This window comes from Bombina bombina, chromosome 4 (genome assembly GCF_027579735.1).
Source record: "Bombina bombina isolate aBomBom1 chromosome 4, aBomBom1.pri, whole genome shotgun sequence".
Classification (NCBI taxonomy): domain Eukaryota; kingdom Metazoa; phylum Chordata; class Amphibia; order Anura; family Bombinatoridae; genus Bombina; species Bombina bombina.
In genome coordinates, this window is record NC_069502.1 from 570,328,935 (window position 1) to 570,349,869 (window position 20,935).

The 20,935-nt window shown below is 37.1% G+C and overlaps 1 protein-coding gene across 2 annotated transcripts in view; it reads right to left on the reverse strand.

Moving 5' to 3' along the window:
* Nucleotides 1–20,935, reverse strand: part of BACH2 (BTB domain and CNC homolog 2) — a 508,005-nt gene that overhangs the window by 379,283 nt on the left and 107,787 nt on the right. For both annotated transcript variants that reach the window (XM_053710550.1, XM_053710549.1), the window contains exon 2: nt 20,408–20,543. The gene's annotated coding sequence lies outside the window, so the exon portion shown is untranslated. The remainder of the gene's footprint in view (nt 1–20,407; nt 20,544–20,935) is intronic.

Sequence of the window (20,935 nt, forward strand, 5' to 3'; positions counted from 1 at the left end):
GCCAGAAGTGAGCCCAGAACCTTCGTAAAGATTCTCGGGGCTATAGCCAACCCGAAGGGAAGAGCTACAAATTGGTAATGCCTGTCTAGAAAGGCAAACCTTAGGAACCGATAAAGATCTTTGTGAATCGGTATGTGAAGGTAGGCATCCTTTAAGTCCACTGTGGTCATGTACTGACCCTCTTGGATCATGGGTAGGATGGTCCGAATAGTTTCCATTTTGAAAGCTGGAACTCTGAGGAATTTGTTTAAGATCTTTAGATCCAAAATTGGTCTGAAGGTTCCCTCTTTTTTGGGAACCACAAACAGATTTGAATAAAAACCCTGTCCTTGTTCTGTCCGCGGAACTGGATGGATCACTCCCATTCCTAGGAGGTCTTGCACACAACGTAGGAATGCCTCTTTCTTTATCTGGTTTGCAGATTATCTTGAAAGGTGAAATCTCCCTTGTGGAGAAGCTTTGAAGTCCAGAAGATATCCCTGAGATATGATCTCCAACGCCCAGGGATCCTGAACATCTCTTGCCCACGCCTGGGCGCAGAGAAAAAGTCTGCCCCCTACTAGATCCGTCGCCGGATAGGGTGCCGTTCCTTCATGCTGTCTTAGAGGCAGCAGCAGGCTTTCTGGCCTGCTTGCCTTTGTTCCAGGACTGGTTAGGTTTCCAGGCCTGCTTAGATTGAGCAAAAGTTCCTCTTGTCTCGAAGCGGAGGAAGTTGATGCTGCACCTGCCTTGGAATTTCGAAAGGCACGAGAATTAGACTGTTTGGCCTTTGATTTGGCCCTGAAGGGAATGACCCTTACCTCCAGTAATGTCAGCAATAATTTCTTTCAAACCAGGCCCGAATAAGGTCTGCCCCTTGAAAGGAATGTTGAGTAATTTAGACTTTTGAAGTCACATCAGCTGACCAGGATTTGAGCCATTGCGCCTGGATGGCGAATCCTGAATTCTTAGCCGTTAGTTTAGTCAAATGAACAATGGCATCAGAAACAAATGAATTAGCTAGCTTAAGAGTTCTAAGCTTGTCAACAATTTCAGTCAACGGAGCTGTATGGATGGCCTCTTCCAGGGCCTCAAACCAGAATGCCGCCGCAGCAGTGACAGGCGCAATGCATGCAAGGGGCTGTAAAATAAAACCTTGTTGAATAAACATTTTCTTAAGGTAACCCTCCAATTTTTTATCCATTGGATCTGAAAAAGCACAACTGTCCTCAACCGGGATAGTGGTACGCTTTGCTAAAGTAGAAACTGCTCCCTCCACCTTAGGGACAAGTCTGCCATAAGTCCCGTGTAGTGGCATCTATTGGAAACATTTTTCTAAATATAGGAGGTGGGGAAAAGGACACACCGGGCCTATCCCATTCCTTACTAATAATTTCTGTAAGCCTTTTAGGTATTGGAAAAACATCAGTACTCACCGGCACTGCATAGTATTTATCCAGCCTACACAATTTCTCTGGCACTGCAATTGTGTCACAGTCATTCAGAGCAGGTAATACCTCCCCAAGCAATACACGGAGGTTCTCAAGCTTAAATTTAGAATTAGAAATCTCTGAATCAGGTCTCCCCGAATCAGAGACGTCACCCACAGACTGAAGCTCTCCGTCCTCAGGTTCTGCATATTGTGACGCAGTATCAGACATGGCTCTACAGCATCTACGCGCTCTGTATCTCGTCTAACCCCAGAGCTATCGCGCTTGCCTCTCAATTCAGGCAATCTGGATAATACCTCTGACAGGGTATTATTCATGATTGCAGCCATGTCCTGCAAAGTAATCGCTATGGGCGTCCCTGATGTACTTGGCGCCATATTAGCGTGCGTCCCTTGAGCGGGAGGCGAAGGGTCCGACCCGTGGGGAGAGTTAGTCAGCATAACTTCCCCCTCGACAGACCCCTCTGGTGACAATTCTTTTATAGATAAAGACTGATCTTTACTGTTTAAGGTGAAATCAATACATTTAGTACACATTCTCCTATGGGGCTCCACCATGGCTTTTAAACATAATGAACAAGTATCCTCAATTTCAGACATGTTTGTACGGACTAGCAATGAGACTAGCAAGCTTGGAAAACACTTTAAAGCAAGTTAACAAGCAATATAAAAAACGTTACTGTGCCTTTAAGAGAAACAAATTTTGACAAAATTTATAACAGTGAAAAAAGGCAGTTACACTAACAAAATTTTTAGTGTATGTAACAAGTCAGCAGAGCATTGCACCCACTTGCAAATGGATGATTAACCCCTTAATGCAATAAACAGATAAAAAAAAAAACGACAGACGTTTTTTAACAGACACAACAAAACTGCCACAGCTGAGCTGTGGATTACCTTCCCTATAAAGGATTTTGGAAGTCTTTTTAGCCCTTTAGAGATGTCCTGTAGTATTCATGGGACTGCTGAGGGAATCTGGATGATTCATTTTGTAATTTTAACTGCGCAAAAAAGCGCTAAAATAGGCCCCTCCCACTCATTATTACAACAGTGGGAAGCCTCAGTTAACTGTTTCTATGCAGAAAATAAGTCAGCCATGTGGAAAAATTATGCCCCAATAAGTTTTATCACCAATGTACCTCAAAAAACGATTAAACATGCCAGCAAACGTTTTAAACATCCTTTTTTAAAGAGTATGTATCTCTATTGATAAGCCTGATACCAGTCGCTTTTACTGCATTTAAGGCTTTACTACATTACTTCAGTATTAGCAGCATTTTCATAGTCAAATTCCATTCCTTAGAAAATTATTTTACTGCACATACATTAATAAGCCTGATACCAGTCGCTTTCGCTGCATTTAAGGCTTACTTACATTACTTCGGTATCAGCAGTATTTTCTTAGTCAATTCCATTCCTTAGAAAAATATTTTACTGCACATACCTTAGTTGCAGGAGACCCCGCACGCCATTCCCTTTCTGAAGTTACCCCACTCCACAGAATGTGTGAGAACAGCCACTGGATCTTCGTTACTTCTGCTAAGATCATAGAAAACGCAGGCAGATTCTTCTTCCAAATACTGCCTGAGAAAAAACAGCACACTCCGGTGCCATTTAAAAATAACAAACTTTTGATTGAAGAATTAATTAAGTATAAAACACCACACTCCTCTCACGACCTCCATCTATGTTGAGGGTTGCAAGAGAATGACTGGGTATGGCAGTTAGGGGAGGAGATATATAGCAGCTCTGCTGGGGTGATCCTCTTGCAACTTCCTGTTGGGAAGGAGAATATCCCATAAGTAATGGATGATCCATGGACTGGATACACTTAACAAGAGAAAAGACAGAAGTCCATCGAGTTCAACCTATACAAATCTTAATATACTTACAAAAAAGCTCCAGTTTATCTTAATTAATCCCATTAAAAAGGTGACCAATTTAACACAAGCAATCATATCCCTGAATTCTGTTTCTAGCCAGAAATGTATCTAAACCATTTTTAAATGTAACTATGGCATTGGCATTTACTACCTCCTCAGGTAATGAGTTCCACAATTTAATTGTTCTTACAGTAAAAAAAAAGTTTATGTTGGAGGAGATTAAATCTCCTGTCCTCCAGCCTTAAAAGGATAGTAAACCCCAAGATTTTATTTTATGATTCGGATAGAACATACAGTTTTAAACAACTTTCCAATTTGCTTCATTCTCTTGTTATCCATTACTAAAAATGACAGCATTGCACTACTGGCAGCTAGCTGAACACATATAGTTAGCCAATCACAAGAGACAAATGTGAGCAGGCACCAATTAGCAGCAGCTCCCACTAGAGTATGATATGTGCGTATTCATTTTTAAACAAGGGATACTAAGAGAACGAAGCACATTTGAAAATAGAAGTGAATTTAAAATAAGAATCAAGCAAGTTTAATTTTGACTTTCCTATCCCTTTAAATTGTGACCTCTTGTCACAGACTATTTTCTTGGAATAAACAAAGCTTCTGCCATCTCTGTATATGGGCCTTGAATATATTTATATAAAGTAATAATGTCACCTCTCAAGCACTTTTTTCTAGAGAAAACAGAGCCAGTTTGGCTACCCTCTCATCACAGCTTAAATTTGCCATTCCAATAAGCTTTGTGTCCCTTCTCTGAACTTTTTCTAAGTTTGCAATGTCTTTTTTCTTAGATTGGTACCAGAACTGCACTCCATACTCAAGGTGAGGTCTTACCTGCATTGTGCATCCATCTTTAGTTTGTATTCTATTACTACTCCCCAAATCCCTTTCCTCTTCTGTTTGGCTAAGTCTAACTCTAGTCCCATTTAAATAATGGATTACCTGCTTATTTTTACTTCTAAAATGTAGAACCTTGCCCATTCTTCTAATTTTTGTAGATCCCCTTGTAAAGAAAGTTCATCCTGCCCTGATCTAATGACCTTACACAACTTTGTATCATCTGCAAAGTCTGAAAAAGTAAAAACCTTGGTAAGATCAAATTGCAGTGGTGACATTAAATGTACTTTGATCATCAAATTTGTTTTGTTCTTTTGGTATTCTTTGTTGAAAGCTAACTCTAGGTAGGCTTCTATGCTAATTTCTAAGCCCTTGAAGGCCGTCTCTTATCTGAATGTATTTGACAGTTTTTTTCACAGCTAGAGGATGTTAACATTGTGCTCATCCCCGTAGAGTTACATAGTTACATAAGAGTCAGCACCGATTAGCTAAACTGAGATAAGGGGGCAGTCTGCCGAGGCTAAGATACAAGGTAATCAGAGGTAATAAAAAGTATATTAATAATACTGTGATGGCTATGCAAATATGGGGAATGGGTAATAAAACAATTATCTATCTTTTTAAAACAATAACATTTTTGGTGTTAACTGTCCTTTAAACCACTTTTAGTTTTACATTATAAAAATGGGGAAAAGGACAGTAGAATGATGATTTCAAACACAAATGATAAATACAAGTCCTCTGAGTCCATGTTAGAAATATCTGGGTTAGGCTTTATTTAGCAATATTATTGATGCACCTTTTAAAAACACTGTAGACATAGCAGGCTTTTGAGTTCCTTTTGTTTTTCATTCTTTTCTTTCTGCGCAATCCATACAGCTATTTTTAGCTTCACTCAGACCACTTCCAGCATGGCGTAATCCTTTCCTACGGCTGTCAAGATGGGAATATAGCAATGTGGTTTGAAATTATAGCAAAAGAGTTGAAAGACTACAATGGTATTTTGCTCTTCACTGATTTTTTCCCCCCTAAAATACTGGAAAGATTATTTCAACCTCATGTTGCTTTTTTTTGCAGTTAATTTTTTAAAACAATGTGCTTTATTTTTTAATATCAGCATGGTTGAGAGTTGTGACGCATCAACAAAAGCCAATACTGTACTGATGACATTCCACTGCTGGATTTTTACTAAAGCATTGGTGTCACTAACACTAACTGATCAATATTGATAAGTAATAAACTATTAGGTTTGGGGAGTTTATTCAGTTAGCCTTTCAGAGATTATTTAACTCTTTTGTTAAAGGGACACTAAAGTCAAAATAAAAAACTTTCATGATACAGATAGAACATGCAGTTTTAAGAGCCTTTCTAAATTTACTTCTATTATCAAATTATACATATTCTTTTGATATACACTTTCTGCGGCACCTGCTCCTACTGAGCATGTGCACAAGTTCATAGGGTATACGTATACTAGTCTGTGATTGGCTGATGTCTGTCACTTGATACAGGGGGCTGGAAAATGTGGGGAAATTACATTTATAAGAAAAAAAAATATTGCTTATATGAAATTAAGAATAAGTTTTATTGCATTGTTTTTATTATGCACTTGTTAATTATGCTATTCTACTGTATTTAGAGGTCTTTGAAAAAGAAACCAACAAGAGCAAGTTTACAGTTCTTTGTTTAGTCATTGAATAAATTTGCACACTGGCATCTTATAGGGGCCAGTTCTAATACTATGAGTTATGTTTGACGGTTAATTGTAATTTTCACACAAAATATGCCAATTTTATTTTGCTTATGACGCATAATGTAAAACATATATACATTTTTACAGATTCAATGTAAAGTATCTGTTATGAAGAAAACTAAGGGATTTTGAAGGCCAAAGTTTTTCAGTTCTTTGCTACCACCATGTTAGTAAGTAGTGTGCTTAGTCTGGATTCCATTGTGTGACCATTTGTCCGTTTACTGCTCTTTACCCATGTGCTAGGATCCAACAGACTACAGAACTTCTCAAACTTAAACACAGTCAACCCTCCCCAAGTCAATATGGATTTACATCTACAGTTGTTCCTGCCTTTCAAAAACTTATGGCCAGTGTTCATAGCACAAGCCTTAATCTAGGACATCAAACCCAAAATGCAAGGGGCCTTTATTATAATGTGGTGACTACCATCATGCTCTTCATACTATTTTTGAAAAAAAAAAAAAAATATTAGTTTAGGACAATTTACTATAAAGTGGTGTTTTTGTTTTTAATTATCAATATTTACTTACAGGGTCAGTGTAATCTTCTGCTCCATGTTGGAAATTATATGCCCATCATTAAAGTGACCCACACTTATTTCTAGGACATCCAACTTCATATATCTTCTTTGAGGAATCATCCACTAGCTGTGCATTCATCCTCCTCTCTAGCCTGAACAGATAGTAACCATGGCAACTACTAAAGGTGCCTCCACAGATTAGCAGCATCACTCAAACAGCACATACATCCACCAGTTGTGCAGTTCTCCTTGCCCTGCTTTTCTCTTAGTTCATTATACATAAGCGTCATTTTGTAAATGTACCAACTGTTTCACTTACAAGCTATAAACTGTCAGTGCCGAGATCATGCAGAGAGGAGTTCGGATTATTTTCATGTTGTCATTTATTAAAGGGACAGTACACTGTAAAATTGTTTTTATATGAATGTATTTTCAATGACTTGTTATACCAGCTTCAGAGTATAAAATTGATGAGAAATTGCATTTTTTGGTTTATTTGTGTATATGAAGTATCTGGTTTTGTGCTTTTAAACCACAGCCTATTACAATGGGTTGAGCATCAGGTAATATCAGATCTCATTATGTTATCACTTTTATTCACACAGACTTGCTTCATTATCTTATATCTGTTTGTAAAGCAAAGCTCAATACTTAGAAAGGACAATGGAACATTATCATTTTATTACTTAACTATCATGCCCCCCACTGAGAGTGTAATCTCTTCTGCTGACTGTGTTTACTTAGGCTATTCAATAAAATATACTCCAGTATAGAAACTTTCAGTATAGGTTGGGAAACCACAAGCTAAATCAGCTATTTCAAATGCCAAATTAGGGGTATAGGAGCCACTTGTAAACAAATTAATACACTCCAGCAGGTAAAATTAATCATTGGGAACAGTTTAAAGGGGAGAACATTTTTGGGTGAACTGTCCCTTTAATTAGAAAAGCAGCAATTGCGCAGAGTGCAATATTATGCTAAAAGTGAATTAGCGCAGGTGATTTGTCAGTGTATTTTTACTACAAATATAAAAAGGTGTGGTGATTTTAAATCGAGTTCTATAAAATCAAGGAAGAAAAATGCACATAAAGCAAAGAAAAACTAGTTTATAAACGAATACCAGTAACAAGATAAGGATTCTATAAACTCTTTAATAAGCTGTTTAGAAAAACCAATATTTATCTTGTTAACCATAAAGTGTTTTATAGTGTAAGTACAGTTGTGAAAGTACACTAATCACAGTGTCGGCAAGTTCAATATTTTGTGAAGCTCGATCAAAATAAACTTTTCTATGAATTTTCAAAATAAAAATCAGACTGTAATAAAATCATTACACTACTTTAACTTTAGAAACTATATAATATAAACTATAAAGCCAGAAAGCAGACAGTCTAGACTAGTGAAATACAATCTATTGCACTTGAAGCACTTCACTTACAGCTTAGTATTTTAAATTACCCTTTAAAATTATAGGAAGTGAACCACAGAAAAGGGGTTAATATTAATTGTATAAATGCGGAGGACATTAAACAAACGCAAATCCTACCATCCACATGGAGGATGCATCTAAAAAAAAAGATTATTTTAAGGCAGATAAAAAATAATTATTTGATTGCACTATTCCTAGCACATTATTGTGTGTAAGACCCCTGTAAAGCCATATTAACATAGGCATGCACCAATCTCTGCAGATAGAATAAACTCTGGAATATCTCTGCAGCATTGTATTGTGAAATAGTGTTATTTAATTCATTCATAATCAAAATGCGGCATTAGATGAGAGTTTAGTTCTCATGTGATTTAAGAACAAACATACATGTAATATGTGTCAGAATAATACAGTTCTGTTTAATCAGTGGCCTTATAAACCACACAGAGCAATATCAGAATGTTACAATTGATTTAATTAATGATAACCCACAGCCATATAACTTTTTTAAATGAGATGTTACTGGAATACTTTAAAGAAAACATTAGAAATATAGATTTTGTGTAATCAACAATGTGAATATAACCAGCTTATTGATTTCCTGCAACAAAAATCATCTTGGATAAATAGAGTAATTTAAATAGGTCCAGACCAGTGTAAACAGAGGTAGGCCCTTAGCTCTGCTACACATCAGTTTCCTGGCTTTGTTTTTTCGTGGAAAATCTAAACAAAAATAAACACTTTCTTGAGAACAACTAAAAATGAACAGCTAGATTCTAGACCTAAAGAAGTATTTAGCTTAAATATTCAAACCAGTAGAGGAAGAAAGAGCAAAAGAATAATATTACCAGGATTTATCCGAGTGTGGTGAAATGTGTAGTTACATTACAAAAGTAACTACTGTAGCTTTCATGTAGCTTTGAAATTATTCTTTTTATTTGTGAGAAATTAGCTTTTTTCTTCTTAAAAATGACCATGAACCAGTGTCGCGTGTAACTTAATTGCCAATAATAATGATCAACATTAACTCTATAAGAACCTGGTATCACGTTTTTTTTTACAGGAGCTTTACTGCGTACCTGTTGCACAAAGGCTGCTTTTGCATTAATGTTGCTTTTCTCACTACAACACTAGCAATAACTACACTATTAACCTACTCAAAGTTTTTTCAGTATATCAAACCACGCACACATATATATACATATAAATAAAAAACCACGCACACATATATATACATATAGATAAAAACACAAACAAAAATACATCTCCTGTGTAGAAAACAAGCAAAGAAACAGTGACTATACATTAGAAATTAATTTTTTAAACAATTTCTTGATGCACACGTCTGGTGTAAATACTTTAAAACCCCTGTCTATACACTTCCCTACATATATGTTTAAGTTTTCACCACCTGATGTCCAAGCACAAGATAGACAACTTTTGCCATGTGATATTAAAATACCAAAAATATGTCCTTGTTACACTGAGCCCACAATCGTCAACTTAACACTTTCTGATTGGTTGTGCTAGCCAATTAATATACAGAAAACATATATATTAAGAAGGAGCAATTGGCAAAGTGTTATCACATGGCCAGTCACAAAGGGGCCTTTCTAAAAGAAAGGGACCCATGGCTTATGTAGTAATAAGATATGTGGTTGTGTCACCACATAGCTATTTAAAGGGACAGGAAACACCCAAAATGTAATTTGGACAGAACAGCATTGCACTACTGGCATCTAGCTGAACACATCTAGTTAGCTAATTGCAAGAGACAAATGTGAGCAGGTACCAACAACAAACAGCTAGTTCCCACTAGTGTAGGGTATGTGCATGTTCATATGGATACCACAAGAACAAAGCACTCCTGTGTTTATGGCACTACAGTCCTATTTGACTGAACATATAGAAAATAAAGAAAAAACATAATTTATGCTTACCTGATAAATTTATTTCTCTTGTGGTGTATCCAGTCCACGGATCATCCATTACTTGTGGGATATTCTCATTCCCAACACGAAGATGCAAGAGGATCACCCACAGCAGAGCTGTCTATATAGCTCCTCCCTTAACTGCCACCTCCAGTCATTCGACCGAAGACAAGCAAGAGAAAGGAGAAACCATAAGGTACAGTGGTGACTGTAGTTTAAAGTTAAAAAATACCTGCCTTAAAATGACAGGGCGGGCCGTGGACTGGATACACCACAAGTGAAATAAATTTATCAGGTAAGCATAAATTATGTTTTCTCTTGTAAGGTGTATCCAGTCCACGGATCATCCATTACTTGTGGGATACCAATACCAAAGCTAAAGTACACGGATGAAGGGAGGGACAAGGCAGGTACCACTGCCTGTAAAACCTTTCTCCCAAAAATAGCCTCCGAAGAAGCAAAAGTATCGAATTTGTAGAATTTTGAAAAAGTATGAAGCGAAGACCAAGTCGCCGCCTTGCAAATCTGTTCAACAGAAGCCTCATTTTTAAAGGCCCAAGTGGAAGCCACAGCTCTAGTAGAAGCAGTCTCATAAGCTAAGCGTATTATACTTCTTAGCCAAAGCGAAAGAGAAGTTGCCGAGGCCTTTTGGCCTTTCCCCTGTCCAGAGTAGACAACAAACAAAGCAAATGTTTGACGAAAATCTTTAGTAGCTTGTAAATAATACTTTAAAGCATGAACCACGTCAAGATTGTGTAATAGACGTTCCTTCTTTGAAGAAGGATTAGGGCACAATGACGGAACAACAATCTCCTGATTGATATTCTTATTAGATACCACCTTAGGTAAAAACCCAGGTTTGGTACGTAAAACTACCTTATCTGCATGGAAGATCAGATAAGGGGAATCACATTGTAAGGCAGATAACTCGGAAACTCTACGAGCCGAGGAAATAGCTACTAAAAATAGAACTTTCCAAGATAAAAGCTTGATATCTATGGAATGAAGAGGTTCAAACGGAACCCCTTGAAGAACTTTAAGAACCAAATTTAAACTCCATGGCGGAGCAACAGGTTTAAACACAGGCTTGATTCTAACTAAAGCCTGACAAAATGCTTGAACGTCTGGAACATCCGCCAGACGCTTGTGCAAAAGAATAGACAGAGCAGAAATCTGTCCCTTTAAGGAACTAGCTGACAAACCTTTTTCCAATCCTTCTTGGAGAAAAGATAATATCCTGGAAATCCTGACTTTACTCCATGAGTAACCCTTGGATTCACACCAATAAAGATATTTACGCCATATCTTATGATAGATTTTCCTCTGGTTTGCCCCAACGATGAATCAATTGTGCAAACACCTCCGGATGGAGTTCCCACTCCCCCGGATGGAAAGTCGGACGACTTAGAAAATCCGCCTCCCAGATCTGTACTCCTGGGATATGGATAGCTGATAGGTGGCAAGAGTGAATCTCTGCCCAACGAATTATCTTTGAAACTTCCAACATCGCTAGGGAACTCCTTGTTCCCCCTTGATGGTTGATGTAAGCCACAGTCGTGATGCTGTCCGACTGAAATCTGATGAACCTCATTGTCTCTAGCTCCATGCTTGTCGAGAGTTGCAAGAGAATGACTGGAGGTGGCAGTTAGGGGAGGAGCTATATAGACAGCTCTGCTGTGGGTGATCCTCTTGCAACTTCCTGTTGGGAATGAGAATATCCCACAAGTAATGGATGATCCGTGGACTGGATACACCTTACAAGAGAAACATTGGCAAAGTAAAGTTGGTGTCATACTGTAACCTAGCTTATTCTAATAAACTTTGTGTTTTCAACTTTCCAGTCCCTAGAAGATTATCCATTATAGACACTGATGCATTTGTTGTCCTTGGTGATTACAATAATTATTTATTGTTACTGTGTGGAATTATGTTCTGAATTCCATTATCATTGTAGAGCGCAGACATATTCTGCAGCGCTATCAACACAGCAAAATATACAACAGTGACATTTTATAAGGGGCAATAATACACCAGTTTAATGGGTAGAGGGTCCTGCCGGTTTGTTGCCAACTGTTGTGGGTAACCTTGCATGGAGGTGATTTACAAGACAGCTGGACTCTTGAGCATTCATATTTACTAATGTAAATACAGGTCTACTGTTAAGCCTTGAGGAACATTTTTTTAATTTTTTTCCCCTAATAAATGTACTAAAGCACTTTGTACAAGTTAGTATCATATTTTATTTTGCACAATCTACCATAAATAAATGTAAATGAAAGCCATTTAAAAACAAATTTGAAAAACTGTAAAAAATGATTGTGTTTTTCACATATTAAGAGAACGTATGAGATGTCGCTTAGTTTTACCCTAGAGATAAATATATCATTGTAAAATCTGCAGCATGGCTTCTGTGCATTCAGTAGTTCATATGCCCTAGTTGAATCTTTGTCAAGAAAGCAGAAAAACAGTTGAGTACAGGCGATCTTATTGTACTGAACACATCATTATTTTGGAGAAAGATTCCCTTTTATAGATCGGTTCAGCTAGCACAACATACTGGCCCCACCTCTTTCTGTAAAATAGACATTACCTTATTCAAGAAAGAATCTATGCTGCATTCTTCTGTCTGGTTCTTGAAAGGATAATTTTCATGTAAGTTTAATAATGTTTGAAACAGGTTTAAGAGCGGCAGAGCAGTTATTTTTTTCTGGTCATAAGAGCCTCTATACCAGAGCTTTCCAAACTTTTTATGTTGGTGACACACTTTTTAGACCTACATAATTTCGTGACACAGTAATTTAGTTGTACTAGCAAACAAGAGGTTAAACTAACTTGCTTTAAGAGATACAGACACATACATAAATTATATAATAACGAAATGTATTTACAAGTAACAGTATGTATGTGCAAGAATTAAAAATAAGTTTAATAACACCAATAGCTACTTACTATTTTAATGGGATGTATGAGGTTGATGGGATGAACACAGTTTTTGGTGGAATATTAGATAAAGACACTCGCATTTTTAATCCATATATCAAGAGCAGGAGCAGCAATGCACTACTGGGAGCTAGCTGCAAAAAAACAAAACACTTTGACTTCTGACTTCAGCTCAGCGTTTAAGCTCTGCGAGTTGCACGGACTACTGCCCGCGCTGCAAACACACTGCTATCCCACTCACTGACTACACATGCAGTCACGAGCCGATTGAGGAGACTACATGTGCAGTCAGGAGCCAATGTGCCGCCAAAGTCCCAATGGGAATAGTTTCAGTTCCCACTGTGCTGCGGCAATAGGTTAAGATGATGTTGAACAATCATGTGTCAACCATGTGATATGCGTAGTAGGCAGGCGGAAAGTCGGAAACTAAAAACAAAAATTTTAAAAAATGTAAATTAAAAGAAATTAGTGCCTAAGCAGGGACACACCTACACACTGCCACCGACACACTAACGTGTCACGACACACAGTTTGGAAAGCACTGCTCTATACCCTGCAAGGAAACTCTATATTATATACAGGAACTGAGCTCCCAAAAATGCTTTTAGCCATGTCAGAAAAGAATGAAACAGGGCCGTTGAGCATTTGCATCTCTGAATTCCCAAACACACTTTATTAAAGAGGCATACAAATCCATATTTAAATGAAGGGCATTTGAAATTGCATGAATGTTTAAAGCAGTGCTCGACAAAACTGTTTTTAAAAATTAGGAGCCAGACAGTGGTATTTGTATATAGACATATGGAGAATAACCCAAAAAGTTAGGAGCCAAGGATAGAATTCTAGGAGCCAGCCAGGCTGGGTTTGTCGAGCCCTCGTTTAAAGAGACATTAAAACAGTAAATAAATGCTTGTTATAATTATGTATTCAACGCAAACAGTCTGAGAATAGCATGTAGATGAGAGAGAGAGAGAGAGAGAGAGAGAGAGAAAGAAAAAGAGGGAGAGAGAAAGAAAAAGAGAGAGAGAGAAAGAAAAAGAGGGAGAGAGAAGAGAGAGAGAAGAGAGAGAGAGAGAAAAGAGAGAAAAGAGAGAAAAAGAGAGAGAGAAAAGAGAGAGAGACAAAGAGAGAAAGAAAGAGAGAAAGAAAGAAAGAGAGAAAGAAAGAAAGAAAGAAAGAAAGAAAGAGCCCTCATTTAAAGAGACATTAAAACAGTAAATAAATGCTTGTTATAATGATGTATTCAACGCAAACAGTCTGAGAATAGCATGTAGATGAGAGAGAGAGAAAGAAAAAGAGGGAGAGAGAGAGAGAGAGAAAGAAAGAAAGAGAGAAAGAGAGACAGAGAGACAGAGAGACAGAGAGAGAGAGAGAGAGAGAGAGAGAGAGAGAGATATTTTTATTGTCTGTCTTAGATCTGTCCATAGCAAAAGAAACAAATACAGGGAAATCTTGGTTTCAACGTGATAGCACTCATTACTATATAGAAACATTAAATATTACAATTTCAAAAAAGGCATGTGCTAGGTCACGGTGGGTATTCAGTCATTATGTCAGCAGGGGCATAAACGAGGGAACAAATTGTGGTTAAAAAACAAAAACAAACCTTTACAAGATATGTGGCGTTTTACTTTGTTTATCATATACAGAGAATGTATGTATGAAATGTATTCTCATGTACAGAGAATTTCTGTATAAAAAGTATTCTCATTTATATCCACAAAAATAGTGATTCCAAATTGTCATTACAACTGAATACATCTAACTACGTTGACCATAAAAATGTTTACATTATTAAATGAAAAAATAAAAAACTAATGGGGGACTTAGTCTCACATTTGTGAAAGCTAAGTGTGCATGTATATTTTAAACCCCCCACACCAAATCCATTTCTAAGAAATCACTTAATTGCATCTCTCCTGCCTTTGTCTCCAAAGACTGCTCAACTTATTCTGCTCACTATATATTTTTGTGTAAATGATCTCACATGACTCAACAAATCCATCAGCCTACAGCAGGCCAAGTTCGGAGTCTTCCCAGGAGGGGAGGAGAAGAATTGCTTTGTGGAAAGGACCTGGAGCTCTGCCCTTTCTCTGGCTCAAATTACCCGCCTGTCAGGCTTGACAGATTTGGCTGAAAATAAAAGGAAACGGCCGTGAAAAGCAGATGAATGAGCTCAGCAGTTCCGTAGATAACACAGGCCTTAGTGTAGCCCAGATCTCCCAAAACACAATCTTTAAATGCCACGTAGATTAGCAGTAATATTGTACTGAATGCTAATAGGCCTAAGGAAGCTCTATTACTGTAAACATAATAAAAATAGACAAAAAATACACTCCTTTGCAACCCAGAGGAAAATTACAAATCTAAAAAGTTAGCTTATGAGGTCAACCTTTTCTGTGCCAACAAAGAGCCGAGTCATTGGTGTATGTGCATGCCCGGCTACCACAGTGGGTATTAAAGCACTTAGCTTGGCAATGACATAACAGACCACAATATGAAGCAGTCAGCAGAGCTCTGGCTCTGCAATGTATTTCTTGCTACCATTAACCATATGTTTGGCCTCTCTGTTTTCAGAGAGGGTGTTCCAGCAGACCATCTGGTTTATATGGAATGAGGCAAATGTAAAGCACAGAGTATTTCCCTATGTGGACACAGTTTTCCCTCTCTCACTCTCTGCCTCCCTCCCTTTCTTTTAAACTACTTTCCCAGACACTGTTTCTTTTCATTCAACAACTTTCAAAGCAAACTTTACCTCATATAGCATCCTGTCCTCCCGTCCCCCTTTCCCTCTGGTTCCATTACTATAATTACTCAAGAATGTACTGAGCTGAAGTGTAAACAAGGCAAGTAGAGGCATTCCCATTTGTAGACTACACAGAGGAGGGCTCCCTCATACACACACAGATAAGGATTTGTAACTCGCAGTGCTGATATTTGATCCACAGTGTTTAAAAATAGGCACATTCTTGGCAGATGGAAGAGTTGCTGTGGCGCCCTTGACACTTGTCTCACATAGAGGGAAACAGGCTCCCACCCCTCCCTAAAAAACTGAAAAAAGATGATAAGCACATTCAGACTGCATTACATCAGCTCATAGCTGATTGGAGATAGAGTTACAACTATCTAAATTGCTATTCTCTGACCTCCCTATAAATACAGTCTACTTAATCACAATGTAAGGGAAACTGACAAAGCAAAATTATTCAGAGCAAGTCACCAAAACAAATACATTCGGAACAACTCCTCCTGCTTCTAACTATTAGGTCTCAAAACAATATACCAAAGTATGTTATAGGGAGGAGAAATATTCAAATCCAAGGTCATGTCCAACATTTCTAGACAGATCAAAATTACAATTATGCTGCCCATTGTTTCTGGCATGTATGCAGCGTCCAGTTTGTATTTAGTGCACTATGCCTCTAACTTAAATATGTACACTTGAATATTAGCTACAAATAACTGCAGTATAAGTGTGTGTACTTAAATGTGTGTCATCAAGTCAGTATTAAAATAGTGGATTCATATTGTAAAAAAATTATAAACATCCAGCAATGTTCACAGACTTTGCGGAATTGAAATATACCTGCAGTTTTATCTGACAGCTTACTTTACTACAGTATAGAATCTTGGGAAGACTTAGGGCCCAATATTCAAAAGTTAACCGGCATGGAGAGTAATCATGCATAATCTCTGGAATATTTTTTTTATACCTTATATAGTAATGTAGGAATCTCTTCTTCACGTCAAGAACCCTGCATAGTGAGATAAATATCTTTCAAATTAAAATTAAGGTTTCTCCAGACAGCAGTAGTGTCCCAGGACTCAAGTCATACATAATCATTCACTGTTAGTTTCACCTCTCAAGAATCAATTTAAAAAGCTTTTAATTACTCTGTTTTACATATAAAAACTTTGTAAATAAATTTAACTGTTAATTCATATACATGGTAGAAAAACTACTTTGTCCCTTTAAAAGAAAGCTGAATAAATCTAACACTATAATAATAATAATAATACATATTTTCTGATCATTTCTTCTATATTTCACACAATCCAAACATTGCCATAGTTCCTTTCCTGATATGGCTGCCTTTGTAATTAATAGTTAATTAAACTGGGATTTATAACGTGGCAACATAATTGTGTCTCTGTGGCACCCTCTTTATTACTATAATATATAAGTATTAAATAAAGGACAAAACTCTTCCATAGCAAAACATTAACAGTAATTATGGAAGTGCATGTGTGTGTTTGCTCTGCACAACACAGCTTCACACACTAGTACTTTGCTCATTAATAAAGTTCCACTCCCAAACATGAGATTTGCAGACTAAATGAAACATTCTGGGACATGTCAGATTTTTGCAGGGTTGGTGCACCTCAGCAATTTAAACTACAACAGCCTGTGCTGAGGTTTTATTTTTATGCCAGAAAGCAAGTGAAACAGAACCCAATAAAAGGAAATGCAGGTAATTAGCAGTACAAAACGCCTAAGCCCCTTGAGGACAGCATTGGTGTTTGTATGTGAATACAAATTAAATGGGAGTCTAGGGCAAGGAGAAAAAATGCAGCTTTCCTTTTCATACCACAGCATAGAGTACATACCAATTAGCACCTGAGTCACAATAGCACATTCAGTAGCTTGACTCACTAACCGCTGAGCCACCAACAGCTATAGGGAATCCTGGAGATTTAGCACATCTATCATTCTACTATGGAATATGCAGGGAGCATTTCTATTTTGTTTGATCAGTGTTGGTTTAACCTTCTAGATACCTAACTGTTCCTACAACGAAACTGTGGACTCCCCCGTGGTTGTCGATTATAACACAAAACTACTTATTTGTTAATTATGTTTTTCACACAAATACCGACTGAGAAAAAAAAAAAGTTGAATCATTTAGCAACTACTAAAAATAAAAAGTATGACAACTTCTGTTTTTGTTATGCATCACTAATGTGAATGGGAAACATTCTGATTGTGCAGAATTATGCCTGGAATTTACTTCCCTATTCTTCCTTCCTTTATAGGTCCTATTTGGAAATTTACGCAGTATAAACAAAACACAATGTGGTACATTACTTCCTTTTGCTGACTGAAATTACATTTTATTTCAAACTTACATCACATAACAGTACAGACAAGATTTAACAATTATGGAAAATGTCAAATTCCAAAAACAACTTCCCACTTAAGCTGTATTAGTAAATGACACTCAATTTTTAAACCTTGGCTTTTAGGGGAACAGTGGTAATCAGAGGAATTAAAAGGATACTAAAGTAAAAAGTTTACTTTTTTAATTTTGATTCAAGCAATAAAAAAAAAATACAATTTACTTCCATTATCAAATTGTGCAGTCTTTAAATGTGCACACTTTCTGATGCACCAGCTCATACTGAGCATGTGCAAGTTACAGGGCAATGGGAGGAAACTTTGAAAATTGTCAGAAATAAAATCTACTGTACATTTGACATCTGGAGCTGCTGTTGCAATGTCTTATTATGCATTTGATGGTTAGGATTGCTAAAGTGTATTTACTGATCCTTTAAAATGAACTCTGAAAATAATATATATATTATTAAAAAAACAAAAATGCATCATCAGAAATCAGAAGTTTTGTCTTTAAAAGCATCAATTTTTTTTAAAAAGAAGTAAAAAGTTCAATAAATATGTCAAAGAAAATATTCGATGTTATATAATACATTGCTACTTACAAAGTAATACTGACACTGACAACAATTAAACCTAAATTTGTATAGAAAATGAAAAAGTCATTTTGAGCTAATAGAAAAACATATATATTGTAGTTATAAGTAAAAAGGTCCATTTTATATTCAGACTCACAAAAATATATCCCGTTGTGACAGCATATTTTAGCCTATTTTTAAAAAGGACTAGATTGGAATAGCAAACCCACAAATTCTTCTATTTATATTCTTACTATTGTTAACAAATCTCCCTTTTTTCATTGTACTAAGGGACACAGGCACATTCTAAACAGTTAAAGGGACATAAAACACTAATCACAACAAAAGTTGAACAAAGTTACCCACAATGTAGGTTTGTGTCCCATCATTACTATGCCCTGAAAACAAGTGTACCTCATTGTCACTGCACCCAAATTACATTTCACTGTTGTCTGACACTTCTTCCTTGATTTAGATAAGGGGGCTGGGGCGTAATCTTGAAACATTTCATCATTGAACGACAGCGTGCTTGCATGCGCACACATGAAATAATTTTTCACCGTTTTGACGTCGCCACGCTCAGTTGAATTCGAGCCAGCTACACTTCATATAGCTGATGCGGTATAGTGGCAGTTATTTTAAAACTTTGGTTTTATGTGAACTTATTATATGAGACACTTTGCTGTATTGACTCTACACAAATATCGTATTTCTAACCAGGATTGTGGGAGATCCCTAAGATGCTGTCTCTCTCCCTCTCTTTTGCGCTCTCTCTCTCTCTCCCCCCTCTCTTTTGCTCTCTCTATCCCCCATCTTTTACTCTCTCTCTCCCCCTCTTTTGCGCTCTCTCCCCCTATCTTTTGCTCTCTCTCCCCCTATCTTTTGCTCTCTCTCTCCCCCCCCTATCTTTTGCTCTCTCCCCCCTCTCTTTTGCTCTCTCCCCCCTCTCTTTTGCTCTCTCTCTCTCTCTCCTGCCCTTACTTTTGCTCTCTCTCTCCTCCCCTTTTGCTTTTTCTCTCCCCCATTCTACTGTGCATGACAGCTACAGACAAACACACTTGGCCTTTTATATTATAGAATATATATATATATATATATATATATATATATATATATATAGTAACAAGGGAGAGCACTCTCACTCAGTATATCAACTGCCAGGGTGCTAGTGTAATTTAATATAGCTGAACACAAAACTGGCACTCGCTGATCTTTCCAAAAAAAATCTTTTACTGTGAAAGTAGTGACGTTTTGGGGACAAAGTATCATCTGAGGAAGGGGATACTTTGGAAAACAGAAAACAGAAGAGATGTGACTGCCCCTCACTTCTTTCTGCTCCATATTTGTAGTAAGTTGGGCAAAGGAGACTTTTTACATTTAACAAACACTCAAGGATTTTTAAAAAAATGGACATTTAAGAGTCCAGTATTTTTGTGAAAATTTTACTGGACAGTCTACTAAAATACTGGCCTTAGAAACAAAGGGGAAAAGCGCAGCTCCAGGTTCAGCACAAATGGCAACTAATTGGCAATCACAGGCGCTGAAAGCAGTGTAAACACGCTTGAAAAGTTCCAGTATTGAGGTGCCAGCCTGAAAAGAGGGGTATAGCAAATCCACAAAGCAAATGTAGAATGAAGAGGTAGGCAGCACACCAGGGTATTCGTGAAAATCTTGATGCTTTATTCCAACATGAAAATACACACAAACTCACGAACAGGAGGAAAGGGGGCGTCCTTTACGCGTTTCGTGTCGTGCGGCACTTAGTCAAGTGCCACATGTATTCATGTTGGAATAAAGCATCAAGATTTTAACGATTACCCTGGTGTGCTGCCTACCTCATTATTCTATTAAAATACTGGACTGCCTGGTTGAATACTGGACACCAAGCAACCCTTTTATCGACTGTGCCATCATTCACTGCACTGTATTCACTAATCTGCATTTACTAAAAGGTAATTAGATTCACTGCTGACACTCACCTTTCCTTTGTCCAAAAAGCAGTCATTTAATAGTACACCGTTTGTGCAGTGCTGTCAAGTGGTACATTTAAAGGTTTCCTGAAGAAATGTATCAAAACACCTCCTGTCAAAAGTTCACTTTTTCTGATAGCATTACCTGTTGGAAGAAATTGAACTGCATTAACATGAGCAAAATAAGTGTTGAATAATACAAAAACAAGGATTAATTCAATTTTAAACTAGGAAAAAAAATAGTAAAAGGGAGAAAAATGGAACACTATAAAAATTTGCAATTAGTTGTAAACTAGTAATTCATTTGCATATTTTAAATTAACCCATTAACAGGTTTGAGCATACAACCAAAAATATTTTCTCACTTCCTATGTTGTGATTGCACACAAAAAAAAAAGAGGGAAAAACACAAACATTTATAAAAAAATAAATTAAAACATTATCACATATCTATTTTTAAAGAGCCAGCATTTCACAGTACAATAGTATGAGGCACAGGGAAAAATTTATCAAGGTTGATAAAATCTCAGGTAAAGA